The sequence below is a fragment of the Oncorhynchus mykiss genome, chromosome 26 (assembly GCF_013265735.2).
Source record: "Oncorhynchus mykiss isolate Arlee chromosome 26, USDA_OmykA_1.1, whole genome shotgun sequence".
Lineage (NCBI taxonomy): Eukaryota > Metazoa > Chordata > Actinopteri > Salmoniformes > Salmonidae > Oncorhynchus > Oncorhynchus mykiss.
The window spans coordinates 7,900,842-7,913,278 of NC_048590.1; the positions used below are offsets into that span (position 1 = coordinate 7,900,842).

At 42.0% G+C, this 12,437-nt stretch overlaps 2 long non-coding RNA genes across 7 annotated transcripts in view; one reads left to right on the top strand and one right to left on the bottom strand.

The window, feature by feature from the left end:
• Positions 1-253: 253 nt before the first annotated feature.
• Positions 254-805, bottom strand: LOC110514892. The gene is made up of 2 exons (XR_002472179.2): positions 649-805; positions 254-333 (listed from the first exon to the last, which is right to left on the bottom strand). It is a non-coding gene; the product is annotated as an uncharacterized LOC110514892 (long non-coding RNA).
• Positions 806-11,325: 10,520 nt separating this feature from the next.
• The window catches only part of LOC118944473, a 12,474-nt gene continuing 11,362 nt past the window's right edge, over positions 11,326-12,437 (top strand). For 4 of the 6 annotated variants that reach the window (XR_005039805.1, XR_005039804.1, XR_005039806.1 and 1 more), the window contains exons 1-3: positions 11,326-11,484; positions 11,736-11,853; positions 12,097-12,310. This is a non-coding gene — a long non-coding RNA (uncharacterized LOC118944473). Of the gene's footprint in view, positions 11,485-11,735; positions 11,854-12,096; positions 12,415-12,437 lie in introns of all 6 variants that reach the window. The other 2 variants (XR_005039809.1, XR_005039807.1) reach the window with 2 other exon arrangements.

A 12,437-nucleotide genomic window follows, 5' to 3' on the forward strand; every position in this document is an offset into this window, starting at 1 on the left:
AAACTGACCTGGAGTCAGTCTCTGTATCACATCTGACATCAGCTTATTTGAAAACAGAGGGGAGTTGAGCTGGGTGGGGTGGGGAGCGGGCAGGGATTTCGGGGCGGGGGGGCAGTTCTAGGAGGCAATATCACACCTCATAGCTTGGATCCGATACGTTGTGTGTGACTGGGGCCAAGCAACGCTAGAACCCACGTTGTGAAAGATTTAGGTTTAATCCAAGAGAGTGTTGTGTGTGTTGCAAGTTGACTTCTTGCTCCAGTATGGCTGTAGACTTGGAGGCAGATCGTTTCTGCCACGAAAGGGTCACAAGTTGAGGTAACAAAGGTTTTCCTGGACGGCAAGAAGGAATAGAGACACGATCAAAAGAATGGAATTCTGGGCTTGTTACAATCTGGGTGTTTCTGTGCGAGTGCAGGTGTGTGTGTGTGTGGACAGGTGTGAGAATGTGTACATGTCAGGGTTCTCCCCAGGATTATTTATCAAGGTGGTGCAGCTGAGCAGGTGTTTTCAACACCTGTAACTGACATTTCCTGCAATCTACTCAGAAATATTGAAGTATTGTGTTTTACATAATGGTGCTGCCAGTCCACCAGGTGGCGCCGCTCGAACATTCTCTGGGGAGAACTCTGTGTGTCTGTATGTTACCTCCTCTCTGTCCATCATGTTGCATTGGATCCACTTATTGCCTTGGTGTCTGTGTTGGAGATGGTCTGTTCATTCAGCACTGGATCTGAGGGACGGTAGTCAGATCTGAGGCATGGTAGTCAGGAGACCATCTCTTTCCAATTCACTCTTCCTCAGTACAGGTCAAAGTTTAAAGGGGGAGGGAGAGGGAGAAGGAAAGAGAGAGAGAGAGAGGGAGAAGGAAAGAGAGAGAGAGAGAGAGAGAGAGGGAGAAGGAAAGAGAGAGGGAGAGAGAGAGAGAGAGAGAGAGAGAGAGAGGGAGAGAGAGAGAGAGAGAGAGAGGGAGAGAGAGAGGGAGAGAGAGAGGGAGAGAGAGAGAGAGCGAGAGAGGGAGAGAGAGAGAGGGAGAGAGGGAGAGAGAGAGAGACAGAGAGAGAGAGAGAGAGAGAGAGAGAGAGAGACAGAGAGAGAGATAGAGAGAGAGAGAGAGAGAGAGAGAGAGAGAGAGAGATATCCAGTATTTATAATATGACATTTGTAATGTCTTTGTTGTTTTGAAACTTCTGTATGTGTAATGTTTACTGTTAATTTGTATTGTTTATTTCACATTTGTATATTATCTACCTCACTTGCTTTGGCAATGTTAACATATGTTTCCCATGCCAAGAAAGACCCTTGAATTGAATTAAATTGAGAAAGAGAAAGAGAGAGAGAGAGAGACAGAGAAATTGTATCATTATAATGCCATAAAGTTATTCAGAAAACATGTTACATTGTATCAGAAAGTCAACCAAGTTGATACTATCGCAAATATATTTTTTACAAGATAAATAGTTACGTTTCTCACATGTCAGATGCAATCATTTAAAGACTTCATACTGGCAGCGTACAAGATTAAACTATTATGCCATCACACAACAGAACACTACAACTGGAACAACACTCTCAGAAACGGTTGCACACAAAGAAATGGTCAAACCACATTATAAAACACCCTGTTTCTTAATGAACATGTTTGTTATTTACGTGCCAGTTCAGTTACTGTCAGTCCCTCCCTGTTTCCACCAGTAACTCTGTGCAGTACTGTGAACTCTGGCTTCAAGTTATTACAAACATTTAGAGAATGACAACGAGAGAAGAGTGCCGCAGTGTTTGTACTTAGAAAACCTGCAGTCATTTGCATCATACGAAGTTCTGGTGACAGAACGGGGAAGTGAGAGTTAATTAAAAAGAGACGTCTCTCTTTACTTGAATCTTTCTGATCTGAACTGAAACAGGATACTTGGTTCAGTGCGTGTGTCAGCTAAATATGTATCTTCTACTGAACCCTAATAAATTATATAGATAGAGAGACATGGGTCAGTCAGTACAATTATATAGACAGATGGGTCAGTCAGTATGATTGTAGTCAGATGGATCAGTCAGTATGATTGTATAACAGATGGGTCAGTCAGTACAATTATATAGATAGAGAGACATGGGTCAGTCAGTACAATTATATAGACAGATGGGTCAGTCAGTACAATTATATAGACAGATGAGTCAGTCAGTATGATTGTATAGACAGATGGGTCAGTCAGTATGATTGTAGAGCCAGATGGGTCAGTCAGTATGATTGTAGAGCCAGATGGGTCAGTCAGTATGATTGTAGAGCCAGATGGGTCAGTCAGTATGATTGTAGAGCCAGATGGGTCAGTCAGTATGATTGTATAACAGATGGGTCAGTCAGTATGATTGTAGAGCCAGATGGGTCAGTCAGTATGATTGTAGAGCCAGATGGGTCAGTCAGTATGATTGTATAACAGATGGGTCAGTCAGTATGATTGTAGAGCCAGATGGGTCAGTCAGTATGATTGTAGAGCCAGATGGGTCAGTCAGTATGATTGTATAACAGATGGGTCAGTCAGTATGATTGTAGAGCCAGATGGGTCAGTCAGTATGATTGTATAACAGATGGGTCAGTCAGTATGATTGTATAACAGATGGGTCAGTCAGTATGATTGTATAACAGATGGGTCAGTCAGTATGATTGTAGAGCCAGATGGGTCAGTCAGTATGATTGTATAGACAGATGGGTCAGTCAGTATGATTGTATAGACAGATGGGTCAGTCAGTATGATTGTATAGACAGATGGGTCAGTCAGTATGATTGTATAACAGATGGGTCAGTCAGTATGATTGTAGAGCCAGATGGGTCAGTCAGTATGATTGTATAACAGATGGGTCAGTCAGTATGATTGTAGAGCCAGATGGGTCAGTCAGTATGATTGTAGAGCCAGATGGGTCAGTCAGTATGATTGTAGAGCCAGATGGGTCAGTCAGTATGATTGTAGAGCCAGATGGGTCAGTCAGTATGATTGTATAACAGATGGGTCAGTCAGTATGATTGTATACCAGATGGGTCAGTCAGTATGATTGTATAACAGATGGGTCAGTCAGTATGATTGTATAACAGATGGGTCAGTCAGTATGATTGTAGAGCCAGATGGGTCAGTCAGTATGATTGTAGAGCCAGATGGGTCAGTCAGTATGATTGTATAACAGATGGGTCAGTCAGTATGATTGTATAACAGATGGGTCAGTCAGTATGATTGTATAACAGATGGGTCAGTCAGTATGATTGTAGAGACAGATGGGTCAGTCAGTATGATTGTATAACAGATGGGTCAGTCAGTATGATTGTATAACAGATGGGTCAGTCAGTATGCTTGTAGAGCCAGATGGGTCAGTCAGTATGATTGTATAACAGATGGGTCAGTCAGTATGATTGTATAACAGATGGGTCAGTCAGTATGATTGTATAACAGATGGGTCAGTCAGTATGATTGCATATCAGGCCTACAGGAAGTCTTCTGTCATTTTGAATAGAGAACATAATGGAATTATTTGTCTAGAATTTCTTGAAATTATATTTTACAGTTAAAGGCTGTTTCTGCTGAGTGTGAAGTGAGTGTGAGTGTGGGTCAAGATAGATTAGAGAGATAGAGTATACAGTAGTCTAGTGAAGTTGGTGTGAGTGTAGGGAGAGATACAGAGTCTACTGTAGTCTAGTGAAGTTGGTGTGAGTGTAGGGAGAGATACAGAGTCTACAGTAGTCTAGTGAAGTTGGTGTGAGTGTAGGGAGAGATACAGAGTCTACAGTAGTCTAGTGAAGTTGGTGTGAGTGTAGGGAGAGATACAGAGTCTACTGTAGTCTAGTGAAGTTGGTGTGAGTGTAGGGAGAGATACAGAGTCTACAGTAGTCTAGTGAAGTTGGTGTGAGTGTGGAGAGAGATACAGAGTCTACAGTAGTCTAGTGAAGTTGGTGTGAGTGTGGGGAGAGATACAGAGTCTACAGGAGTCTAGTGATGTTGGTGTGAGTGTAGGGAGAGTACAGTAGTCTAGTGAAGTTGGTGTGAGTGTGGGGAGAGTACAGGAGTCTTGTCCGGTCCATTACTGCCCATAGTATATCAAAACATTTCCTGTCCTTGTTTTTGTGAAAAGCTAGGGATGGGTTTGGATAAATGTAACCACTCTCAAATTCATAGACAGAGCTACGGATGGAAGGACTGACCATCCACGATGTCAACATTATAGTTTTAACCACCTTCTCAGGATATACAGTGGGTGTTTACATTTCCTATGTTTTAAATTATAGTAAAATAAGCTTATATTCTGGGTTCTGATGGGGTATGACAGTTCAACTAAACTCAAGAAGCATTTAGAAGTTATATTCTTCTCTTTAGTCCAATAATGGATATAGCAACTGTAGAATGTTTTTGTTATAAACTCGACCAGGGATCAAACCACCAACCTTCCAAACTGAGGGGAGACACAAACCACACCACACTAAATCTGAGATTAATTTATACAATATTCTATGATTTAATTTCACTATGATGTAAAGGTTAACAGTATACTACAGGTTTTTAATCAAAATACACACATCCTAAAATCTGCAATTAAATGTTGAAAGACACATAGTTGATTTCAAGAATGACTTACAAACTAGTTGGTTATGATGTAGAGAACTTAATTTAATTTGAATTGTTCTTGTACTTGATGTAATGTATCATATAGTATATAGTCCACTTTAATATCCTTCCTTTGACATGCAATTCTCCAGTAAATGTATTCTGAGTATTTCAGAAAATAGCAGCTCTGCCGAACATCCTGGAGGAAACAGAGTTACAGAGAATTGAAGAAGAGGAACCTGAAGGGCAGAATGTTGGTTCTTAGAAAGATATTCAGAGTGAATGAAGGAATAGAGGGGAGATTCCCCCGTCAATTGCTAATGGGTCTGAAAGACCAGCTCTCTGTATAAAAGACAGGTCAGATCAGACCTCAGACATAGAACCAGAGCATCAGCTAGACTTCTGACACAGAACCAGAACAGAGCATCAGAGGCCAGAACATCAGAGACCAGAACATCAGAGACCAGAACATCAGAGACCAGAACATCAGAGACCAGAACATCAGAGACCACAACATCAGAGACCACAACATCAGAGACCAGAACATCAGAGACCAGAACATCAGAGAACATCTCAGACAATACAATCTTCAGCATCTCAACCATCTCTGAACCATGAAGACACTGACTGCTCTACTCCTCCTGGGACTGCTCTGCTCCCTGCATACGACGTCTGCAGGTGTGCGTGTGTGTGTGTGTGTGTGTGTGTGTGTGTGTGTGTGTGTGTGTGTGTGTGTGTGTGTGTGTGTGTGTGTGTGTGTGTGTGTGTGTGTGTGTGTGTGTGTGTGTGTGTGTGTGTGTGTGTAGCAATGCTGTGTAATACGCTGTTGGAGACCTGGAGATCTTTATGTTAACTGTGGTTTGTTTACAGGTGTCATCGCGTTGGAAATAGCACCTGAATGCTGTATGAAATTCAGCGCGAGGATCCCTCTTCAACAAGTAGTTTCTCTCAGAACAACCTCCAGTAGCTGCCCTCGCAAAGCACTGATGTAAGTAAGCATAGTCTACTCTAAACTGTAAACATCTGGGCTAGCCTGGTCCCAGATCTGTTTGTGACTTTACGTCAACTCCTTGTCATGCCAAACAGGACCAGGAGTGACAAGGAGTTGGTATGATAGCACAAACACACCTGGAACCAGGCTACATCCAGGCTACACTGTACAAGACAAGATGGAGCGTTCATATTACAGACTGGATGTTCTGAGAGACAATGTGTTGTGTATCTGTTGCAGTTTTACCACAAAGAAAGGGAACACATTTTGTGTTGACCCTTCTAAAGCCTGGGTCCAGAGTCATGTGACCAAGATTGAGAGCAGACGACAATGATGTCATCAACCACCATCACTCCCTAACACACCAACCCCTTGTTGGTGCACTATAAAGAGAATAGGTTGCCATTAGTGACGCAAACCTTGTCATATGCATGTCTATACCCTATCTGAGATTGGTATAGAGGAGGTTCAGTGTAATGTACTAGGTCAATACCCTATCTGAGATTGGTATAAAGGAGGTTCAATGTAATGTACTAGGTCTAGGATATACTAATTGTTTATTTTTCAATAACTGTAAAAAATGTAACTCTTCAGTAACCTATTTAATATTTTATATTTTGTAAAGCCGTTGAAAATTTCAAACATCCTGTGAAAGAGTGGTTCATATGATTCAATTAATGTATTGATGGATATATATGGGTTGTAACTAGGTCTATTCTACTGATATAAATATTAATGGGTTGTAACTAGGTCTATTCTACTGATATAGATATTAATGGGTTGTAACTAGGTCTATTCTACTGATATAGATATTAATGGGTTGTAACTAGGTCTATTCTACTGATATAGATATTAATGGGTTGTAACTAGGTCTATTCTACTGATATAGATATTAATGGGTTGTAACTAGGTCTATTCTACTGATATAGATATTGATGGGTTGTAACTAGGTCTATTCCACTGATATTAATGGGTTGTAACTAGGTCTATTCTACTGATATAGATATTAATGGGTTGTAACTAGGTCTATTCTGCTATACTGATATAGATATTAATGGGTTGTAACTAGGTCTATTCTACTGATATAGATATTAATGGGTTGTAACTAGGTCTATTCAACTGATGTAGATATTAATGGGTTGTAACTAGGTCTATTCAACTGATGTAGATATTGATGGGTTGTAACTAGGTCTATTCTACTGATATAGATATTAATGGGTTGTAACTAGGTCTATTCTACTGATATAGATATTAATGGGTTGTAACTAGGTCTATTCTACTGATATAAATATTAATGGGTTGTAACTAGGTCTATTCTACTGATATAGATATTAATGGGTTGTAACTAGGTCTATTCTACTGATATAGATATTAATGGGTTGTAACTAGGTCTATTCTACTGATATAGATATTAATGGGTTGTAACTAGGTCTATTCTACTGATATAGATATTAATGGGTTGTAACTAGGTCTATTCTACTGATATAGATATTAATGGGTTGTAACTAGGTCTATTCAACTGATGTAGATATTGTATTTTTCTACTATACTGTCAACTGTTGTGCATCTGTTGTTTTTTTAATAAATGAAGACTTCTGAAGAATTCTATGATATTCATTCTAGTGTTAGATATAAGTGCCTTTAAACGGGGTACGGTAGTAGGTGTCAAGGGCACCGGTCTGACTTTGTCAAGGACTGCCACGCTGTTGGATTTTCCTTGCTCAAAGGTTTCCTGTGTGTATCATGAATGGTCCAACGAACATCCAGCCAACTTCACACAACTGTGGGAAAAATTGGAGTCAACATGTGGAACGCTTTCAACACAATGTTTTCCTCAAACTGCTCCACAATAATCTCCAACACTGCTGGGATTTTCATCCTCAACAGTTTCCTGTGTGTATCAACAATGGTCCACCATCCACATCACACAACTGTGGGAAGCAATGGAGTCAACATGGACCAGTATCCCTGTGGGAAGCATAGGACCAGTATCCCTGTGGGAAGCATAAGAGTCAACATGGGCCAGTATCCCTGTGGGAAGCATAGGAGTCAACATGGGCCAGTATCCCTGTGGGAAGCATAGGACCAGTATCCCTGTGGGAAGCATAGGAGTCAACATGGGCCAGTATCCCTGTGGGAAGCATAGGAGTCAACATGGACCAGTATCCCTGTGGAAAACATAGGAGTCAACATGGGCCAGTATCCCTGTGGGAAGCATAAGAGTCAACATGGGCCAGTCTCCCTGTGGGAAGCATAAGAGTCAATATGGGCCAGTATCCCTGTGGGAAACATAGGAGTCAACATGGGCCAGTATCCCTGTGGGAAACATTGGAGTCAACATGGGCCAGTATCCCTGTGGGAAGCATAAGAGTCAACGTGGGCCAGTATCCCTGTGGGAAGCATAGGACCAGTATCCCTGTGGGAAACATAGGAGTCAACATGGGCCAGTATCCCTGTGGGAAGCATAAGAGTCAACGTGGGCCAGTATCCCTGTGGGAAGCATAGGACCAGTATCCCTGTGGGAAACATAGGAGTCAACATGGGCCAGTATCCCTGTGGGATGCATAAGAGTCAACATGGGCCTGTATCCCTGTGGGAAGCATAAGAGTCAACATGGGCCAGTATCCCTGTGGGATGCATAAGAGTCAACATGGGCCTGTATCCCTGTGGGAAACATAGGAGTCAACATGGGCCAGTATCCCTGTGGGAAACATAGGAGTCAACATGGACCAGTATCCCTGTGGGAAACATAGGAGTCAACATGGGCCAGTATCCCTGTGGGAAACATAGGAGTCAACATGGGCCAGTATCCCTGTGGGAAGCATAAGAGTCAACATGGGCCAGTATCCCTGTGGGAAGCATAAGAGTCAACATGGGCCAGTATCCCTGTGGGATGCTATGGACACCTAGTGTTCATGTCGAGGCTGTTCTGAAGGAAGAACAGTATTAGAGAGGTGTTCTTAATGTTTTGTACACTCAGTGTGTCTCCTTTTTGTGGAGATCATTGTTTGAAACTTTACATTGTTCAACTTTGCCAAAAAGAACACTAAGGAGCACTCAGTTCTATTCCAGAAGTCAGGTAAAGAACACCAAGGAGCACTCAATTCTACTCCAGAAGTCAGTTAAAGAACACTAAGGAGCACTCAGTTCTATTCCAGAACACAGGTAAAGAACACCAAGGAGCACTCAATTCTACTCCAGAAGTCAGTTAAAGAACACTAAGGAGCACTCAGTTCTATTCCAGAAGTCAGGTAAAGAACACCAAGGAGCACTCAATTCTACTCCAGAAGTCAGTTAAAGAACACTAAGGAGCACTCAGTTCTACTCCAGAACACAGGTAAAGAACACTAAGGAGCACTCAATTCTACTCCAGAAGTCAGTTAAAGAACACTAAGGAGCACTCAGTTCTACTCCAGAACACAGGTAAAGAACACCAAGGAGGACTCAGTTCTATTCCAGAACACAGGTAAAGAACACCAAGGAGCACTCAGTTCTATTCCAGAACACAGGTAAAGAACACCAAGGAGCACTCAGTTCTATTCCAGAACACAGGTAAAGAACACCAAGGAGCACTCAGTTCTATTCCAGAACACAGGTAAAGAACACCAAGGAGCACTCAGTTCTATTCCAGAACACAGGTAAAGAACACCAAGGAGCACTCAGTTCTATTCCAGAACACAGGTAAAGAACACCAAGGAGCACTCAGTTCTATTCCAGAACCCAGGTAAAGAACACCAAGGAGCACTCAGTTCTATTCCAGAACACAGGTAAAGAACACCAAGGAGCACTCAGTTCTATTCCAGAACACAGGTAAAGAACACCAAGGAGCACTCAGTTCTATTCCAGAACACAGGTAAAGAACACCAAGGAGCACTCAGTTCTACTCCAGAAGTCAGTTAAAGAACACTAAGGAGCACTCAGTTCTACTCCAGAACACAGTTAAAGAACACCAAGGAGCACTAAGTTCTACTCCAGATCCCAGGTAAAGAACACTAAGAATCTAAAGAAGCTGAAACTACCAAGTGCCAATGGATGTTCAGACCAGTCAGACCAGATAGAAATGTATCTTCCAGGCTGTATCACAACCGGCCGTGACTGGGAGTCCCATAGGGGGGCACACAACTGGCCCAACATCTGGGCAGAGGAACACACCCTTATGTAAAGGGACAGGCCTCCTGAGATCATATGCTACCATGGCAACCTTAATACATACCGTCAGGCAGCCAAAAAATTCACATGCGTGATCAGCTTTAGAGGAGAAAGGTGGTGTTGTTGACGTGCCTTGGATGGGTTTAGATTAGAACTCACCTGGGCTGCGTTCAGCAGGGCACTACGTTGTGGAATTGTGTCAGCTCTATTCATAGCATTTCTCTCTGCAGTGTTCAGTGTATTACAACCTGCTGAACGCAGCCCTGCTGAAGTTAGACTTCTGTAGACTGCATTTTAATCATCACTCTCTTATCATTTGTATTGCATGAATGTTGAACAATTTATGTTCTGGAAATAATCTGGGATTCACAGATTATTTATTAAAACGACACTTTGAAACTGAGGTCTATAACTTTCTGTAATTTACATTTTGGAATGTATTAGACACTGATCTGAGAAGTGTTCATATTTTAATATTTTGGTATTTAGATTTCTACAGATCAACCAATCAGAAATCAATACATCAACAACAAACATGAACATAAACATTTAAATATAAATGGTTTATTCTGTTTAATATGGTATTTGTTCTATCCATAGCAGAAAAGAGTCTCCTTGCCACTCAGTGCTATTATAGATCTGACCCCAGGCCAGTGCAGCTCCATACTGACCAACACACATCTCACAGCACAACACCAGTGCCAAACTGACCTGGAGTCAGTCTCTGTATCACATCTGACATCAGCTTATTTGAAAACAGGGGAGTGGGGTGGGGAGCGGGCAGGGATTTCGGGGGGCAGTTCTAGGAGGCAATATCACACCTCATAGCTTGGATCCGATACGTTGTGTGTGACTGGGGCCAAGCAACGCTAGAACCCACGTTGTGAAAGATTTAGGTTTTATCCAAGAGAGTGTTGTGTGTGTTGCAAGTTGACTTCTTGCTCCAGTATGGCTGTAGACTTGGAGGCAGATCGTTTCTGCATGAATGTTATTTTACATAATGTGCCTTCCTCTGACACCTAACGGACCAAAAGCTGTGATCTTTAGCCCACAACCTAACAGGTCTGTAACTCTGTGAACTTTAACCAACAACCTAACAGGTCTATAACTCTGAACTTTAACCAACAACCTAACAGGTCTATAACTCTGAACATTAACCAACAACCTAACAGGTCTATAACTCTGAACTTTAACCAACAACCTAACAGGTCTATAACTCTGAACATTAACCAACAACCTAACAGGTCTATAACTCTGAACATTAACCAACAACCTAACAGGTCTATAACTCTGAACTTTAACCAACAACCTAACAGGTCTATAACTCTGAACATTAACCAACAACCTAACAGGTCTATAACTCTGTGAACATTAACCAACAACCTAACAGGTCTATAACTCTGAACATTAACCAACAAACTATTTTGATACCTTTCAAGAATGTCAGAACCAATGCATAATGTACATATGAATGCTGAGCAAGCAATTCTACACAAGTTGTTATTGTCAGCAATGAAGAAGTGAGTCCACTTTTGACCAGGGAAGAGGAACAGAAATTGAGGGAAGGGCTTTTCATGGTTGAGTTGTTATGTAATAGCTGTTTATATATAATGAGAGAACAGAACTCAGACATAGAAGACCAGAACATCAGAGAACATCTCAGACAATACAATCTTCAGCATCTCAACCATCTCTGAACCATGAAGACCCTGACTGCTCTACTCCTCCTGGGACTGCTCTGCTCCCTGCATATGACGTCTGCAGGTGTGTGTGTGTGTGTGTGTGTGTGTGTGTGTGTGTGTGTGTGTGTGTGTGTGTGTGTGTGTGTGTGTGTGTGTGTGTGTGTGTGTGTGTGTGTGTGTGTGTGTGTGTGTGTGTGTGTGTGTGTGTGTGTGTGTGTGTGTGTGTGTGTGTGTGTGTGTGTGTGTGTGTGTTGGGGAGTGGATGACTACCCATATTGTGTAATACGCTGGAGCTCTTCATGTTAACTGTGGTTTATGATAATTTGTTTACAGATGTCATTAAGTTGGAAACGTCAACTGACTGCTGTCTAAAGTTCAGCCCGAGGATCCCTCTTCAACAAGTAGTTTCTCTCAGAACAACCTCCAGTAGCTGCCCTCGCAAAGCACTGATGTAAGTAAGCATAGTCTACTGTAAACTGTCAACATCTGGGCTAGCCTGGTCCCAGATCTGTTTGTGACTTCACGTCAACTCCTTGTCATGCCAAACAGGACCAGGAGTGACAAGGAGTTGGTATGATAGCACAAACACACCTGGAACCAGGCTACATCCAGGCTACACTGTACAAGACAAGATGGAGCATTCATATTACAGACTGGATGTTCTGAGAGACAATGTGTTGTGTATCTGTTGCAGTTTCACCACAAAGAAAGGGAACACATTTTGTGTTGACCCTTCTAAAGCCTGGGTCCAGAGTCATGTGACCAAGATTGAGAGCAGACGACAATGATGTCATCAACTACCATCACCCCCTAACACCCTAACCCTTGTTGGTGCACTTTGCACCTTGTCATGCATGTCAATACCCTATCTGAGATTGGTATAGAGGAGGTTCAATGTAATGTACTAGGTTAATATCCTATCTGAGATTGGTATAGAGGAGGTTCAATGTAATGTACTAGGTTAATATCCTATCTGAGATTGGTATAGAGGAGGTTCAATGTAATGTACTAGGTTAATACCCTATCTGAGATTGG